Below are 20,435 nucleotides of genomic sequence, written 5' to 3'. Positions count from 1 at the left end.
CAAACAAGGTAGCCTCTGGTTTTTAGTCAGTCTCCAACCTCACTAATGAGAGAGCAAGACCCAGTAATAAACGTGGCCCAACCAGGAACTCTAGAAAGGGAGTCAGTTTCCTTTCAAAAAATATAGGAATAAATAGGGATGAAATGGACTTTTAACGCCATATTTCTCATTAAGCCCCCTTCTTTGAATTCCCCAAATGAAAAATATACTGAAGATTCAAGCACCATTTTGTTTTTTTGTTTTTGTTTCTGGTTTTTTTTGTTTGTTTGTTTGTTTGTTTGTTTCTTTGTTTGGTTTTATTTTAGGCAGAGAAATAGGGTATTATTTCTTTTAAAGATTCATTTATTTATTTGAGAGAGAGAGCATGAAAGCATGGGTGGGGGAAGGGGCAGAGGGAGAGAGAGATAGATGGGAAGCAGACTTCCCCTTGAGTGAGGAACATGACCCAGGGCTCCATCTCAGGACCCTGAGGTTATGACCTGAGCTGAAACAAAGAGTTGGCTGCTTAACCAACCTTGCCACCCTGGTGTGTCAGAAACAGGGTATTATTAAACATTGTACTTGCACTAGATTCAAGTAATTATTCTTTGGTTCATTATAGAGCAGCACTGGTGCTGCAAAATACTTTTCCTGCAAACAGAAGCAAAATGAATTACTCTGAATAGCTGGTTTGGGAAAAAACATAACCTGTTCATTGGTCAGCAAGACCAAACTTTCATCTCAGAACCACAGGAAGACTTACACAAATATATTCTCACAACATAACTAAGGTGCCTGGATGTGTGCTGGGAGAGCCTCCCTGCTGGCCTGAATGCCTTCAGCTAGGAAATGAATGCTGACAGTAGTTATTCTGGGAAGTGATTAATTAAATCTCTTTCCTGGCAGTTCCATTAATATCAACACAACATGGCAGAAATATTGACATAGTGAGAAAACATTGCTCTCAACAATAGGGCTTTGTTGACAAAACAGTGAAATGTCTAGACCATTAGCAACAAAATCAGGAATCCCATCTTCTCCATCAATCTCATTTAGCTTACATATAACACACACACACACACACACACACACAAACACACACACATTCTCTTAAAATGTTTAGCAGTTAGAGAAATGAAGTGGAATTATTAAATATGAATGCAGCTTGCAACACACTAGGCCAACTCATTCTCATTTTTTTTTTATGTCTCCACATACATACATACATAACTGGGAAGGGGGAACCATCTGAGGTTGACTGATAATATTATTTAATCTATAATGTAATAAAAAATGACATCATTTACTAATGGTCTACTTTATGTCCGACAGTTCACAAACACTATTTCTAGTCCACACAAAAGTTTTTTTTTTTTTTTTTAAGTTGTTTCATTGCCCTTAATTTTCAATAGAACAAACTGTAGTTAAAAGAAGTTATGAAACTTTCGGACAAAGGAGGCAAGATGGAGGAGGAGTAGCAGACTAAAATGACATCAGGTCCCAGGAGTTCAGATAGATAGTTATCAAACTATTCTGAACACCTACAAACTCAACAGGAGAGAAGAGAAGAAGAGCAGCAATTCTAGGAACAGAAAATCAACCACTTTCTGGAAGGTAGGATGTGCAGAGAAGTGAATCCGAAACAATGGGAAGATAGACCCGGGGGGAGGGGCCGGCTCCTGGCCAGCAGTGGAGCAATGAAGCACAAAATCAGAACTTTTAGAAATCTGCTCCACTGAGGGATGTCGCTCCAGAGGTTAAGTGGGGGTGGAACCCTCACAGGGACGGTGTGGGCTCAGGTCCTGTGGAGTCACAGAAAGACCAGCGGTGTTTGAGTGTGGCAGAGCCCACATATCAGAGTGGGGAAACCAGCTACAGAGACAGAGCAAAGGAGTGGGATCTCATATTGGGTTTACCTTAAACTGTGATCCAAGGCAGAGCCAGACCACTGCTCTTTGAGGAGGGACCCCACAAGTGGCAGACCCAGAGAGAACCCCCTCCTTCCTCCTCTGGGAGGAGCAGCGTGGGAGTGTGTGGTAGGAATCTGCTGGGTTTGGAGACTCCAAATGGGGCTGTGAGCCAGAGATAGAAATGCTTGGTCACAGGCCAGGTAAGATCAGAGTGCGGCCAGAGAACAGGGAGACAGGAGGGATTGACTGCTTTTCTCTGAAGGCGCATTGAGGACTGGGGCCCCCAGCTCTCACCTCCTCCAGGCCAGAGACTGCAAGGCTGTCATTTTCATTCAACTCCTCTAAAGCTCTATGGAAAGTGTTCAGGAAACAAAAGCTCCTTAGAGGAAGCCGAGTAGATGATTTAGCCTGGTTCCTGGCAAGGGCGGCGCAATTCAGCCTCGGGCAAAGACATTTGAGACTCACTGCAACAGGTCCCTCCCCCAGAAGAACAGGAAGAACATCCAGCCAAGACCAAGTTAACTGGTCAATGAGAACTGCTAAAGTATAGAGCTAGGGGAAAGCAACACATAGGATTCATGGCTTTTTTTCCATGATGCTATAGTCTTGCAAAGTTAAATTATTTTTAATTTTGTTTTTTTTCTTATTCTATTTTTTTAATATTTCCTTTTTCCTCTTTTAAAGTTTTTAAACTAGTTTATCTTAACAATACCTTTAAAAAAAATCTTTCTAAATCTTCGTTGTTATATCCATATTTTATCCCTTCATTGTATTTAACCTTATTTTTTGTACACACAGTTTTTTTTTTTTTTCTTTAAAATTTTGGGACACAATTTCTAATATACCAAAATATACCCTAAATCTAGAATATGCTTTGTTCTAGTCTCCAGCCTGATCACATTCTCTCCTCTTCTTTTTTTCTTTTTCCTCTTTTTCTTTTTCAACTTATCAATTCCCTTTTAACATTTTTTTTTAAATTTTCATCTTTACAGTCATATTTCATCCCTTCATCATGTTTACCCTTATTTTTGTATATATATAAGTTTTTCTTTCTTTAAAATTTTGGGAAGTAGTTTCCTCTAAGAGACCAAAATACATCCCAAATCAAGTGGATGGCTCTGTTATCTTCATTAGTCATATATATATACACACACACACACACATATACATACACACATATACTTTTTAATTTTTTAATTTTTATTTCTTTTCCCCCCTTTCTTCTCCCCCCAGTTATGGGTCCCTTCTGATTTGGTTAGCATACATTTTTCTGGGGTCTTTGACACACTTTTAGTATTTCATTATTTCATTTATATATTCTTATCTGGATAAAATGACAGGTAGAAAAACTCACCACACACAGGCAAAAAAGAATAAGAGGCAGTACTGACAACTAGGGAACTAATCAAATCGAACATTGGTAAATTGTCAGAACTAGAGTTCAGAATGATGATTTTCAAGGTGCCAGCTGGGCTCAAATAAGGCATGGAAAATATTAGAGAAAACTTTCTGGAGAAATAAAACCCCTTTCTGGAGAAATAAAAGAACTAAAATCTATCCAAGTTGAAGTTTAAAAAAAAAAAAAAGCTATTAATGAGGCGTAATCAAAAATGGAGACTCTAACTGCTAGGATAAATGAGGCAGAAGAGAGAATTAGTGATATAGAAGACCAAATGAAGGAGAATAAAGAAGCTGAGCAAAAGAGAGACAAACAACCACTAGACCATGAGGGGAATTCAAGAGATAAGTGATACCATAAGATGAAAAGATATTAGAATAATTGGGATCCCAGAAGAAGAAGAAGAAAAGAGAGAGGGGCAGAAGGTATATTGGAGCAAATTATAGTAGAGAATTTCCCTAATAGGGCAAAGGGAACAAGCATCAAAATCTAGGAGGCAGAGAACCCCCCTCAAAATAAAAAAAACAGGTCCACACCCCACCATCCAATAGTAAAACTTACAAGTCTTAGTGAAAAAGAGAAAATCCTGGAAGCAGCTTGGGACAGGAAGTCTGTAACATACAACAGTAGAAATATTAGATTGGAAGCAGACTTATTCACAGAGACCTTGCAGGCCAGAAAGAACTGGCATGATATATTCAGAGCACTAAATGAGAAAAATGTGCATCCAAGAATACTGTATCCAGCTAGGCTATCATTGAAAATAGACGGAGAGATAAAAAGCTTCCAGGACAAACAAAAATTAAAAGAATTTGCAAACACCAAACTAGTCTTACAGGAAATATTGAAAGGGGTCGTCTAAGCAAAGAGAAAGCCTAAAAGTAGTACACCAGAAAGGAACAAAGACAATATACAGTAACAGTCACCTTATAGGCAATACAATGGCACTAAATTAATAGTTTTCAATAGTTGCCCTGAATGTAAATGGGTTAAATGCCCCAATCAAAAGACACAGGGCATCAGAATGGATAAAAAACCAAAACCTATCAATATGCTGTCTATAAGAAACTCATTTTAGACCCAAAGACACCTCCAGATTTAAAGTGAGGGGGTGGAAAACAATTTACCATGCTAATGGACATCAAAAGAAAGTTGGGGTACCAATCCTTATATCAGATAAATTAGATTTTAAGCCAAAGAGTATAATAAGAGATGAGGAAGGACACTATATCATACTCAAAGGGTCTGTCCAACAAGAAGATCTAACAATTTTAAATATCTATGTCCCTAACATGGGAGCAACCAATGATATAAACCAATTAATAACAAAATCAAAGAAACACACTGATAATAATGTAATAATGATAGGGGACTTTAACATCCCCTTCCACTGAAATGGACAGATCATCCAAGCAAAAGATCAACAAGGAAATAAAGGCTTTAAATGACACACTGGACCAGATGGAAAACACATATATTCAGAACATTCCATCCCAAAGCAACAGAATATACATTTTGTTGCACATGGAACATTTTCATAATAGATCCCATCCTGGGTCACAAATCAGGTCTCAACCAGTACCAAAAGATTTGGATTATTCCTTGCATATTTTCAGACCACAATGCTCTGAAGCTAGAACTCAATCACAAGAGGAAATTTGGAAAGAACTCAAATACATGGAGACTAAAAAGCATCATACTAAAGAATGAATGGGTCAACTAGGAAATTAAAAGAGAATTGAAAAAATTCATGGAAACAAATGAAAATGAAAATACAATTGTTCAAAATCTGTGGGACACAGCAAAGACACTTTCCTGAGAGGAAAGTGTATAGCAATACAAGCCTTTCTCAAGAAACAAGAAAGGTCTCAAATACACAACCTAACCCTACACCTAAAGGAGCTGGAGAAAGAACAGCAATGAAAGCCTAAACCCAGCAGGAGAAGACAAATAATAAAGATCAGAGCAAACACCAATGAAATTGAAACCAAAAGAACAGTAGAACATATCAATGAAACAAGGACCTGGTTCTTCAAAGCATTAGTAAGACTGATAAACCCCTGGCCAGATTTATCAAAAAGAAAAGAGAAAGGACCCAAATAAATAAAATCATGAATGAAAGAGGAGAGATCACAACCAAGACCAGAGAAATACAAACAATTATAAGAACATATTATGAGCAACTATATGGCAGCAAATTTGACAATCTGGAAGAAATGGAATCATTCCTAGAGACATATAAATTACCAAATCTGAACCAGAAAGAAACAGAAAACCTGAACAGACCCATAACCAGTAAGGAGACTGAAGCAGTCATCAAAAATCTCCCAAAAAAGAAGAGCTCAGGGCCAGACAGCTTCCCAGGGGAATTCTACCAAACATTTAAAGAAGAATTAATATCCATTCTCCTGAAACTGTTCTAAAAAATAGAAATGGAAGAAAAACTTCCAAACTCATTTTATGAGGCCAGCATTACCTTGATCTCCAAACTAGAAAAGACCCCATCAAAAAGGAGAATTACAGACCAATATCCTTGATGAACACAGATGTGAACATTCTCACTAAAATATTAGCCAATAGGATCCAACAGTATATTAAAAGGATTATTCACCACGACCAAGTGGGATTTATTCCTGGGCTGCAAGGTTGGTTCAACATCCACAAATCAATGTGATACAATACATTAATAAAAGAAAGAACAAGAACCATATGATACGCTCAATAGATGCTGAAAAAGCATTTGACAAAGTATAGCATCCATTCTTGATAAAAACTCTTTAAAGTGTAGAGATAGAGGGCACGCACATACCTCAATATCATCAAAGTCATCTATGAAAAACCCACAGCAAATATCATTCTCAATGGGGAAAAACTGAGAGCTTTTCCCCTAAGGTCAGGAATACAGCAGGCATGTCCACTATCACCACTGCTATTCAACATAGTACTAGATGTCCTAGCCTCAACAATCAGACAACAAAAAGAGATAAAAGGCATCTGAATCCGCAAAGAAGAAGTCAAACTCTCACTTTTTGCAGATGATATGATACTTGCAGAAAACCCAAAAGACTCCACTCCAAAACACTAGAACTCATATAGGAATCCAGCAAAGTGTCAGGATATAAAATCAAAGCACAGAAATCAGTTGTATTTCTATACACAAGACAGAAGAAAGAGAAATTAAGGAGTTGATCCCAATTACAATTGCACCCACAACCATAAAATATCTAGGAATAAACCTAAACAAAGAGGCAAAGAATCTGTACTCAGAAAACTATAAAGTACTCATGAAAGAAATTGAGGAAGACACAAAGAAATGGAAAGATTTTCCATGCTCATGGATTGGAAGAACAAATATTGTGAAAATGTCTATGCTACCTAGAGCAATCTACACATTTAATGCAAAATACCATCCATTTTTTTCAAAGAAATGGAACAAATAATCCTAAAATTTATTTGGAACCAGAAAAGACCCTGAATAGCCAGAGGAATGTTGAAAAAGAAAGCCAAAGTTGGTGGTATCAGAATTCCAGACTTCAAGCTGTATTACAAAGCTGTCATCATCAAGACAGTATGGTACTGGCACAAAAACAGACACTTAGATCAATGGAACAGAATAGAGAGCCCAGAAATAGACCCTCAACTCTATGGTCAACTAATCTTCGACAAAGCAGGAAAGAACGTCCAATGGAAAAAAGACAGTCTCTTCAACAAATTGTTTTGGGAAAATTGGACAGCCACATGCAGAAGAATGAAACTGGACCATTTCCTTATACCACACACAAAAATAGACTCCAAATGGATGAAAGACCAAAATGTGAGACAGGAATCCACCCAAATCCTTGAGGAGAACACAGGCAGCAACCTCTTCAACCTCAGCTGAAGCAACTTCTTCCTAGAAACATCACCAAAAGCAAGGGAAACAAGGACAAAAATGAACTGTTGGGACTTCATCAAGATCAAAAGCTTTTGCACAACAAAGGAAACAGTCAACAAAACCAAAAGACAACTGACAGAATGGGAGAAGATATTCCCAAAGATATATCAGAAAAAGGGTTAGTATCCAAAATCTATAAAGAACTTATCAAACTCAACAGCCAATGAACAAATAATCCAATCAAGAAATTGGCGGAGGACAGAAACAGACATTTCTGCAAAGAAGACATCCAGATGGCCAACAGACACATGAAAAACTGCTCAACATCACTCGGCATCAGGGAAATACAAATCAAAACCATGATGAGATACCACCTCACACCAGTCAGAATGGCTAAAATTAACAACTCAGGAAATTACAGATGTTGGCAAGGATGCAGAAAAAGGGGAACCCTACTATACTGTTGGTGGGAATGCAAGCTGGTGCAGCCACTCTGGAAAACAGCATGGAAGTACTTCAGAAAGTTGAAAGTAGGGCTACCCTATGACCCAGCAATCACACAGCTGGGCATTTTACCTAAAGATACAAACGCAGTGATCCGAAGGGGCACATGCACCCAAATGTTTGTAGCAACAATGTCCACAATAGCCAAACTATGAAAAGAACCTAGATGTCCATCAATAGATGGATAAAGAAGATGTGGTATGTATGTATATATGTATATATATACACACACACATATATATGTGTGTGTGTGTGAGTGTGTGTGTGTGTATACACACATACATACATATATATATGTGTATACACACACACATATACATGCTGGAATACTATGCAGCCATCAAAAGAAATGAAATCTTGCCATTTGCAATGATGTGGATAGAACTAGAGGGTATTATGCTAAGCAAAATTGTCAATCAGAGAAAGGCAATTATCATATGATCTCCTGATATGAGGAATTTGAGAGGCAGGGTGGGGCTTGTGGGGGGTAGGGAAGGAAAAAATGAAATAAGATGGGATCGGGAGGGAGACAAACCATAAGAGACTCTTAATCTAACAAAACAAACTGAGGGTTGCTCTGGGGAGGAAGAGTGGGGAGAGGGTGGTTGGGTTATAGACGTTGGGGAGGGCATGTGATATGGTGAGTGCTGTGAAATGTGTAAACCAGATGATTCATGGATCTGTACCCCTGGGGCAAATAATACATTATATATTAATGAAAATAATTAATTAAAAATGATTAAAAAAAAGAAGTTATGAAACTTTCTAGAAGCTGCATGGCTTATAAGGCAGAGATTTCATTTTACATTGGTCTTATTTCAAAGTCTTCACCCTTTCTATACTGTTATCCTCCCTTACTTCTTGCCCCTAGAGAACACTGCAAACTTCCCTTTCAGTTCCCTTCCATGCCTGAGCATCTGTGATCTGCTAAACAGGATTACATAATTAATGCAATGTTGCCATTAATTTCATCAGCAGTCCTGCTTAGTTGCTTATGTGACTGCTCTGCAAAGATTACTGGCTTCTGAAGGAAATTTGATGACTTACACACACACTAGTATTTTTTACAAGTATGTGGAATGAGTGGACATAAATGTTTCCAAGGAATCACATCAAAATAAAATTAGAAGTGTACAAGAAAGTCCATCATTGTCCATTGATTGTTATCTTAATTTATTACATACTGCATCTTCTAACCCCTGATCTCCAAAGTTGCCTAGGAATCACCATCATTATGACTTACAGGTCTTTCTTTCAAAGAGTGTGTTTCCCACAAACTCATGCTTTTATTCCTTCCCCGCCTTCCTTTCTCCCCTTCTTCTTCCCTCCCTTCCCTCCTTCCTTCTTTCCCAAAACTTCTATGTGCAATTATCTAGGAGTCAACTATTCAAAATTCTCATGAGAAATAGGCAATTATGTAAGAGTGTGAGCAGTACAAAATCAGAGGTGTGTGTATGATACACTGAGAACACAGGACACTTCTGATGTTTCAGGGCTCAAGAAAGACCACTTGAAAGAGGTAGTTAGTGAACTGGATTTTGAAACATAGGAAATTATAAGGCAGGAGCTAATAGAATATTAAGTGTTTTTTTTTGTTTTGAGGAAAGAAAGACTAACACATTTAAAAGTTTTTCTTTTAAAAAAAAATTATTTATTTATTTGGGAGAGAGAGAGTGAGGGAAGGGGCAGAGGGACAGAATGTCAAGCAGACTCCCCACTGAGCTCAAAGCCCCACACAGGACTCAATCTCAGGACCCATGAGATCACAACCTGTGCCTAAAACAGGAGTTAGAAGCCTAACTGACTGAGCCACCCAGCCACCTCTGTTTAAAAGCTTTGGGCACCTGCACCCCAATGTTTATAGCAGAAATATCCACAACAGCCAATCTATGGAAAGAGTCCATTTAACAGGTGAATGGATAAAGAAGATGTCACACGTGTGCGCACGCGCACACACACACACATACACACACACACACACACACACACACACACAGGAATATTACACAGCCATCAAAAATGAAATGTTGTCATTACAATGACCTGGATGGAACTAGAGGGTATTATGCTAAGTGACATAAGTCAGTCAGAGAAAGACAACTATCATATGGTCTCGCTGATATGTGGAATTTAAGAAACAAAGCAGGATCACAGGGGAAGGGAGGGAAAAATAAAACAAGACAATACCAGAGGGAGACTCTTAATAGGAAACAAACTGAGGGTTGCTGGAGGGTAAGGGTGTGGGTTGATGGAATAATTGGGTGATGGGCATTAAGGAGGGAATGTGATGTAATGAGCACTGGGTATTTCATAAGACTGATGATTCACAGGCCTGTACCTCTGAAACCAATAATACATTATATGTTAACTTATTGTATTTTAAAAAAAAATGTTTTGGGGCACATGGGTGGCTCAGTGGGTTAAGCCTCTGCCTTCGGCTCAGATCGTGATCTCTGAGTCCTGGGATTGAGTCCCACGTTGGGCTCTCTGCTCAGCGGTGAGAGAGGCCAACCCGCCTGCCTCTCTGCCTACTTGTGATCTCTCTCTGTCAAATAAATAAACAAAATCTTCAAAAAAATATTTTAAATAAAATAAAAGTAAAGTTAAAAAAAAAAAAAAAGGTATGTAAAAGTCAGTTTCACTCAGGAGCTCCAGATTCAAGGACTAAGGAGGCATGATGGACAGGATTTTCTGCAGATTTGTTCCCTTGTTTGTTTATTTTTTCCCTGGGCCACACACTTGAATAAGGGTGCATATTTAATGTGAAAAGGTGTATTTGGCCTGCCAGAGTTCAAGCACAAGATTATAGTGTTAATTCCCACTCTTCAAGGCTGGGCAGGTTGAAAAAAAACTATCATCAGGGAAAATCCCAGCATGGAAAAGGGACCATGATGTGTTCACTGGGAATGGGAGTGGCTACCATCTACAGACTTGGCAGACTGGGGTTGGGATACCATCTGTGCCATTCACTGGCTGTGAGGACTTGAGCAAGTTGTTCAACTCCAAGAGCTTCGGGTTCCCCACTTACAAAGTGATGATTATAAGCTGACCAGCAACATTTAAAGTTTAAATGGGAAAATATATGTAAAATAACTTTTTGTAAGTTCTAGCATACTATGTTCAATAAATAATATGTATTACTACATTAATAATAATTACTATTGACTTTATTTGCTGTTCTCCACCCTAGGTATATGTCAAAACGATTTTAGTGCTTTTGTACAAATTCAGACATCTTTTCCTAAAATCCACTTGATCACAGTATCTGCAGAATGAATTTAGATATCTGTGACTTTAAAAAGTATGCTAGACAATTTCTATGCATAATTAGGACAGTGTTGGAATGTAAAAATGACCTCTTAAAACTCCATCACATAGCAGCTCAGAGTCTGTGGCCAGCAAGTGGACATATTTTCTGCAATTGCTAGAGATAATAAAAAAGGAAGGCTCATTCAGTGTTTTTCAAATTCTTTCCCAAATTATTTGTTCCCTACCGTAAGCTTTACTCAAAAAATAACAGATAAGTTATAGACTTATAGCTATTATTTTTAAGCACTACCTATGTGCTTTGTATAGATATATCATTCTATTTACCCAGCAAATGAAGACGTTATTCTTCATGGCCTTTGTGTGACAGTTGAGGAAAATAATCAGAGATGTCAACATACTTTTCTAAAATCAGACAGCTATTGAGTATAAAGTGTAGAGTAGAGGTGGGTACATGCTTTCCTCCACCATGCCATGCTGCCTTCGGGGGTTACAAATGAGTATGATTATATCCAAATCTAAAGACATTTTATATTATACTTTGTCTGTGGGACTGTATTGGGTACACATTTACAGTTCTGAAATATCAAGCAAACAATTCTAAGTAGCATCTACTTCAATGGCATCTGAAGTCCAGTCCACCTGGACTATTATTTGGGAACTGAAGAGCTGCGCTCACTTTAAACACGTGTACCCAGTGCGGAGCCACCGCTTTCTGAAACATCCTGTTCTTTCTCACTCACTTCTCTCTTAAATCCATTATTTAAGCATTCTTGCTTTGCTGCGTGCGTGGTTTCACTTCACTGAGCCGCTTCTGTGTGGATTACAGGCACTGTATCACTGTGGCTCAAACCTAATTGACTTCCATGGTAAATATCAATGGAAGGTGGCAAATGTGACTAGTTGTCCATTCAATATGACATGAGGTGGCTAATGCCTGTGTGTAATGAGGGGAAACCCTTCTGAGCTTCAACTCTTGCTTTACGGAGAAAAGGAAGTGAACCCTCAAGTGACTGCTGACAAGTCTATGGCAAATGTGTGCACCACGTGAGGAGGTGAAATAAAAGTGCTGTATGAAGTCGTTAAACATCAAGCCTGATGAATTATTCATTTAATGGCTTCAAAGTTGGACTTGGAAAAATGTAAATAAAATACACCGAAAACTTTCCCTTTTCTGGAAACGATTTTATAGTCATGAACTAAATGCGAGGAGCACTTAAAGTGTTGAACTGCATTGTATATTTTATGTAAATTAAGAATATTGAACAAATTCCCCATTTGGTACAAAAGAGAGAAAGAAAATAGACCTCTCCTGATGATCAATGCCTCTGAGAAAATGAATTATCTTTATTTTCTCCATTATCTTTTATTGTCATTTTATATACTCTATAAAATATCGACCTGCAAGGTATTCAAATGAAATGTGATGTAATTTTTCTGATTCACGAGCCTTTTCCTATACCCTTCAGGCATGACTGCGGCCTTCTCTACATCCCTGAGACGCCTCACGGCTAGACTCTGCCTTAGTAATAGAAAGTACTCTAGTAAGAGAGTGTATTATATTAAGGCAAAGGTAGTTCTTGGAGTCCAACGGGCTGGGTTCAAATCCCAATTCTGTTCTTGAATATGTAGCCTTGGAAATGTTCATTGTAATGACTAACTCAAAGTATTGCAAAGCCGAAGATAGAAGGCACATCACAGAGTACATGATAGGATCATATAGAAGTATTAGTTAATGAAATGGATTCTAAAGAAATTCTTTCAGTGACTGTGCCCATACAATCCCTCTTGAATCCACAACAACAGCATTTTATCAAAGCTTAAAATTCACTAGTGACGTATCTTTATGCACCTATGCACCATCTAGGGCAAAACAGAGAAAGTTATCATTCAAAAATGATGTGGGGCACCTGGGTGGCTCAGTGGGTTAAGCCTCTGCCTTCAGCTCAGGTCATGATCTCAGGGTCCTGGGATCGAGCCCCACACTGGGCTCTTTGCTCATCAGGCAGTCTGCTTCCTCCTCTCTCTCTGCCTGCCTCTCTGCCTACTTGTGATCTCTCTCTGTCAAATAAACAAATCTTTAAAAAAAAAAATAATGATGATGTGACTAACCTGTAAGAAGGCAGCATTCCAAAACCTTACTGAAAGCTAACACATACACAGAAACCGTGTCAAATGCCAAGTTCTCAGTGGAAATGCCCTGATTATCCTAGAAGTGCAATAGAATGGAGTCCATGGTCAAGTTTCCACTGATAGCAGGAAAACAAAAATAATATACCCATATGTGTGTATTTTTTTTTAAAAGAAACACCTACATTGACTTGTTATAACCTAAGTTCCCTGAAACCATAGCCTGATACAAAAACCTTGTACACTGTAGTTTATTTGGGAATTTATTCCAGAATATAGTAGCGAGTAACCTAGGAATACAATTAAGAAAGAAGAAAAACCAATAAAATGCATTAGTGGTTGTTGCTACTGCTTGGTCTTGCCTTCTGAGGAGCCTGGTGCAACTGCTCACAAAACTGACTGCTTGGCACCAAAAGGAAAGTCATTATTAATCCATGAGTGTCCATGTTGTGCTGCTCAAGGGAGGCCCCAGGCTTTACCTCCTATACCCTTCTTGGATGCCCCTGCATAAATGTCACTAGAGTTCCCTTGGGAATACCATGTAGTCCAGAGAAAATCCTTGGACATGAAGAAAAAATTTCTTGGTCTAAAACAAAGTGGTACCTGGGTAAAGCTCATAGAGGGTGAATGGAATTAGTTGCCTCAATAGGGGCCAGAGTAAGAAGTGTCCGGTACAGCTCTCTTTTCAACACTTAGATTGGCTTACATCATTTAAGTTCAGCCTCTCAGAGAGTACCCTTCAGAGTTGCTCTCCAGGATGCTTGTCTAGAACTGGGTGATTTAGACTCTTTATCCCAAAAGATGCTATGAGCCCTTGATTATCTTGCCCTTATGAGCTATGGTTCCTACAATCTCCTTTTCATCAATATTACCAGATATGGAAGTGCGAAAGACAACACGATCATAGGACTGTGGTTCAATCTAACCAGGGGAAATTACCTCTGCCAGGATAGCAATTCTTGTTTGTCTACTAGACCAGTGGCAGGATTCCAAGTTGGGAGCGTCAGCTTTGGTGGAAGTGATTCACTCTGGAGGAAGTGAAACCTACCACCAGCCCAAATGAGTAGCCATTAAAATGGGCTGGTCTATGATCATAGGAATAGAAAACATAATTTCATATTTCCTCTAATTAAGTACAATTAGTAAAATTAGGTCAAACTGGATCAAACAGAAGATGACAGAAATAGTTGTTCCTGATTCCGTAATTCCAGAACTTGTGTATTGTAGCTGCTGTAGACATAGTACCATAAGACTGGTTCAGTAAATATCTTGCATATGAGTGGAGAGCATCTAAATCCTGCAGGAACTTGTCTCTGAATTGGTGCTTTGGATGAACCTTTAGTGGACTACTCCACTGTTCTTCAAGCTCTTTTTACATCATGACATGCATGGTAAGACCAATGGGTCATAGTCACAGGTCTATTGTCATACATTTGCTGCCCAAAAAATGGACCCTCAGTCTGAGGAATTATTGTGCAAAATATCACGGAAGTGGCTAAGGAATTCTGCAAGTATTTGGATGGTGATACTTCCACAGGCACTGCAAGCAGAAAAGACAAACTCGTATGTGAAAAATCACTGTTATCTTCAGTATAGAAGATTTCTTATGAAGCTGATCTGCCATCAAGGGACTCCTGATTCATTTAAGAGAGGGATCCTATTTGAGGATGCAGTCTCGGGTTCTGCTGCTTGTGGGTTAAGTAGGCATTGAGTGTTCACGGTGGCACGGTCATACATTTTGGAGAGAAGGCCATGATGTCTGGCCCATTTTCATTTATATCCTTGCCACAATGACCATTCCATTCATGGGCCATTGCAATAACACTGGTTTGACTGAAGGAAAATTCAAGCTGATATCCATAGGATGAGACAACCATTTGTTAGCTGAGTGCCTCCTCTGAGTCTAGTCAGGTCCCTCTTTTCCAGATTTCCTTGGGCTCATCTTTCAGTCTTGCTCCTTCTGAGTCTTTTATTAAAAGACCAAGCATTCTCCTGGGGCGGCGGGTGGGGGGGTGTCCTCATATGTCCACACCCGAGGCTTCTCACTCCTTCCCACAAAGCTGATGACCAGGCATACCATACAAAGCTCTACTCACTGGCAGTATTTCTGCCACTCTTGTTTGGGAACACCCTGGGTGGTTCTTGGTAAGGCAGGAGTCCATTTGGGGCTTATGCCTATTTGTGAACAAGGCCCAAGTGTTTTCCTCCCCATCAGTTGGTCATCAAAACAAACAAAGATGTGTTTGTGAAGGGAGTATTTGGGTTGAGGGACTGGCAATAATGAGACACAGGTAGGCGATGTGGGAGACTAACCTACATGTCCATGTGACTTATATATGCCCCCTGAACCAGCCTGGCCTCATGCTGGATATATTTCTATTGCCTGCTCTGGAGGACTGCTGCTGCACCACTGTGACCCCGTAACAAGTCCTGAAGGGCAGCTCTAAACATATGGCCACTTGCTGTCCTCCACTTACAGGCTCTCAGTCTCCGCAAGGGCTCAGGAGCATGTTAAGAGCTTCTTTTTAGATTCCAAGGAGTTTTCTACCACAGAAGGCATGTTTTTTTCTAGGCTCTAGGACTCTCAACTGAGATTCCCCTCTTGCACCTTCTTACCCAACCTAGATAATTGTGTACTACTGAATGTGCTCGGTCATGGGGAAGCACAGCTGGCACCACCGTCTGGACCTCCTGGAAAGCTTTCTTTCTCCAGGTCTTGTTCAAAATCAGCAGGACTCTGGGTTGTGCAGCCCTGAGCACTGAGTGAGTTTGTACTGACTCCCCGTGCCTTGGTGTCAGAGAAGCCCTGAGGCAGGACACAAGAGATGGTGGTAAACACTCCAGGGAGGTTCTGCTGCACAGTGGTTGTCCCGGTGGTAGGTGGAGGGAGAGGTGGGACCACGGAAAAATGAATTGGTATGCAGTGGGTACCTACAAAAATGTGATAATGAAGACGTATCATTATTCAACTTAAGTAACTACTTTTATTTTAAAATTAATGCCTTTCTATCTTTTTGGTAGTCACGTGGCTTTTCACTTTTATGTTTTTTTTTGAAAAGAGTAAAATGCAAAAACATTGCCAACCATATATCATTTTTTCATTTCATACACCACATATTTGAACATGTGCATGCACAAACACACCACACAAACATACACACACCTACGAAAACCAAAATAAAAGTATTATATATGGATGGGCATGCAGTCACCTCAGACAATTAATTAATTAATTACAGTAGTCTCCATGCCCAGTGTGGAGCCCAACATGGGTCTTGAACTCACAAACCTGAGATCAGATTTGAGTTGAGATCAAGAGTTGGACACTTAAGCAACTGAGCCACACAGGTGCACAATTTGAAATTTAAATCATCAATTCTGTTGATTAGATGACCACGGATATAAGACACATTTCTGACTTTTAATTTCCTTACATGTAAAACAATACATAAAACTTATACTCATATTTTACTGCAAAAAAGTAGCTTGGAGCACACAGAGACATATATAAACTCCAGAAAGTCCAGAGGAAAGCCTTGGAAATCTGTGAATCTGCTGAAATGGAATGTAAAATCTGCATGTACACCACTGTAAAAGTGCATACATGAATTTTTTCCTAGGCCTCAGTTTTGATGAGACTAACAGAGAACACTCAGTTTATTTTAGTACCTCTGTTTATTTTCTTCCTTCATTAATTCACCCATCTTCTACAACTTTCTTACTAAAGAGGTTTCTGCTAGAATGCAATGACTTTAAATCACTCTCTTGATTTACCTTACCCCAGAATTTCCTGCATATTCAATGTTGTTTCCTATCCTTTTTAATATTTTTGGTTTTGGTTTATTTTATTCTATTTATTTATTATTTTTGCCTTCAGTCACAATTCTTGCCAATAGGAAGGTTGGAGTTTCAAGAGAAAATGTTAAATTTTCAGTGGACAAAAAAATCATAACTATGCTTTATTTTTATGAGATGAAGGCGGTCATGGGGTCTGAGTGAAGGATAAATGTTTGGGAGATATAACTTCCTTGCCTTTCAGTGTAAAATATCTTAGGAAGGCAAAGTTGATTTAAAACTTTAAAATTCCACAGTAGTTACAGTTTGCAAAATTATCTTTCAGCCTTTCCATCTGAAACAATAATCAGACTTCCAAGAACAGGCTTCATAGGTTGGTCTTCATTGCAACATAGTATATTTCAGATGAAAAATGTATTTTGCAGCACAATCAAAATGATAATTTTTTTTTCCAATATGCCTTTTGAAGCAGCCTTTGCCACAGAAGACAACAGCATACACAAACTGTATTGTGCAAACCACTGTTTGTCAAGATTCTATCAAGAAACAGAATTCATTCTCCTGGGTGTTTTATAATATTTGTTCTCCTTGTATTCCTAAACCCATGCCCCTGGTGGATTCCAGTGGGCATCCAAATCTATAATCCAATGGAATTATAGTGTAGTAATTTAATTTTTTTCATATAGCATTTTCACTTTACATATGCTGTTTTTTTTTTAAAGATTTTATTTATTTATTTGACAGAGAGGGAGAGATCACAAGTAGGCAGAGAAGCAGAGCAGAGAGAGAGGTGGAAGCAGGCTCCCCGGTGAGCAGAGAGCCTGATGCGGGCTCGATCCCAGGACCCTGAGATCATGACCTGAGCCGAAGGCAGAGGCTTAACCCACTGAGCCACCCAGGCACCCCATATACTGCTTTTTTAAAGGAAGAACAAAGAGACTAAAGAAGGTCTAGGAGTTGATTTTGATTTTCTGTGAAAACAACACAATATTTAGAGTTACTAATATCAGGATGTAACAGCCTTGGGTAAGACATTTCAATATTAAGCTCACTTTTCTCACTTCTTGAATTAGGGTAATCATATCTCCTTCAGATTGTTTTTCATTTGTTTTTAAAGTTTGATTGAGACAATATATATGAAGTGATGAGCACAGTCCCTGGTTTATGGGGGAAAATCAACAACTGGCTATTATTATTTAATGATGTTGTTATCACCAAAATCTATAATAATACTTTTCTCTCTTTTTTAAAACCAAATATTTCCAGTATTTATCATTCCAGCTAAAACTGATCACTCAAGACCCTGTCAAGTGTACTGCTTAGAGGTGATGCAGTGAGGATGGTGAAGAAACTAGGTATCATGCCCAGTGATAAAAAGCTGACGGGATGAACAGTGCATAGTCTGGACACTAGATATAATTAATATAAACAAGCACTTAAAAGTACTTTTGTGGAAAATACAGGAAATTTAAACTCTATGATTCCAAAGGGCAGAATTTGGATCTACAATTCTAAAGAGCACAATACCAGTTCTGGGTTTGAAAAGGGCTTTACCAATGCAGCCGTCTAGTAATACAAAGTATACAGGGAACAGTCAGTCATTCCTTTGTGTATTTCATTCAGGTCTAGAGTAACTCTGACCTTGGGAGAATGGATCTATTACAAACAAGCAGCTGATAGGGAGAGAGATGAAGTAATATTTATTTTCTCATCATCAGCATACTCTCTTGAAGTCTGTAGCAATGGAGAGAATAAAAGAATTTTTATTTGTCTTTATGTATAATTCCTGCTTAGTAGGTGTCAAAAACAACCATTCTATACCTCAGGAGGTTTGGCTATTCATTCAGTCACTCACTGTCCTTTGTTCCATGTCCCATCCTTGTCCCTGGGTACATAAAGGTGAATCAGACATGGGACTTCTTCCTGAACACAAGCAGAGTTGTAAGCTCATAGTTGCAACATGGTGAAAACTTAAGTGAGATGTCTATAAAGTACCATGTGATCTGAAAAACAAAAACAGCTATCCACGCTGGTGCTTGGGATTAATTCAGGAGAGATACCAAAGGGACGGTGTTTTCTGGACAGTGTACTAAATTATGCATAGTTTTTCTGGCAAGGCAAAAGTGGCATACATCAAAAAATGGCTGAAGCAAAACTACAAAAAATGAAAAAGAACTGGAATGCTCATGGGTCAGCAAGTAATTTGTGGTAGCTGTGGAGCAGGAGGCTATGTGGAGTTACTATGGGAGATCATTCTACAGAGTGAGGCTGGATCCACCCCAGGAAAGACCTTAAACACCAAAACAAGCAGCTTGGAGTATGTCACATGCTTCGAGAACATGACATTTTACTCTGAAAGTGTGAAGATAGAACAAGGAGGTCAAGAAAAAAGGCTGGGTAAATAATTCAGCACATACTGGGATATTAGAGGTAACAGGTGATGAGGCAGTGACTATGGCAGCAGGACAAGGAGCAGACAGAGAATGAGACCACTGATCTTCATGCCCTGTTTGCTGAAAGGTACCATTCCAGGGGTGCCTGGGTGGCTCAGTGGGTTAAGCCTCTGCTTTCGACTCAGGTCATGATCTCAGGGTCCTGGGATCGAGCCCCACATCAAGGTCACTGCTCAGTAGGGAGCCTGCTTCTCCCCCACCCCCGTCTCTGCCTGTCTCTCTGCCTGCTTGTGATCTCTGTCAGTCAAATAAATAAAAATATTTTAAAAAAATAAAAATAAAAAAAAATAAAAGTTACCACTCCAACACTCATGGAGGAAATGACAGACTTACAGTGAGAAGGAAGGGCATATGCTAGGGCTTTGTCTCTGACTCACTGTGTTAACTGGGACTAGATGACTCTCTGTGATCCTTTTTGGTCCCATAGTCTCTATTTTTCCGACACAGAAGGCTATTATTTAATAAATATTTACTGTATTTCTTCTTCGCTCCCTGAATTTAAAAGATTAATGTAGAAGCCTTGAGTGTATGACTTTTGAGTATATGACTTAAAATTCTATGTCATTTTGATCTCTTTACCATGCCTAATTTAGTTCCTTCTATTAGATTCATTAAACACTTGTTGTCTTTAAAGGATACATTTTTCTTCTCTCTCTGACCCTTCTTAAATGACTGTTAAAAAAATTGTCTTACTTGACTTTAATTAATAAGCTACAAATATTCAATTAACAAAATATATTTAAAAACAAAAACTTGGACCATTTTCAAAGCAAAAGCCTGCCGCACACAATTTCAGACCTCCATCAGGAATTAGCAACTGATGTGCTGACATAGTACATGCATATTTACTTTTGTTATCCCCCAAAATGCATTGTTACCATGGTAACCCATGTAGTGCCGCTGCTACCAAGAGACAGAAGTTCTTGGTGGCTATAAAGGAAAAAAAATAAAAAAAGGAGGAAGAAACAAAGAAAAAAATAATTAATGAAAATTACTTTAAATGCAAAGCCATTTTTATGAACCACCATGTTAAAGGCTGAAAATTATCTTGGGAAAATCCAGGGAAGGGGGACCACCATGAAGGAAATCCTTCATTTCAGCACACTGGTCCTAAGTGTCCCTTT

The sequence above is a fragment of the Martes martes genome (assembly GCF_963455335.1).
Source record: "Martes martes genome assembly, chromosome: 17".
In the NCBI taxonomy this organism is placed as follows: domain Eukaryota; kingdom Metazoa; phylum Chordata; class Mammalia; order Carnivora; family Mustelidae; genus Martes; species Martes martes.
Note: the sequence above shows the minus strand (reverse complement) of the source record.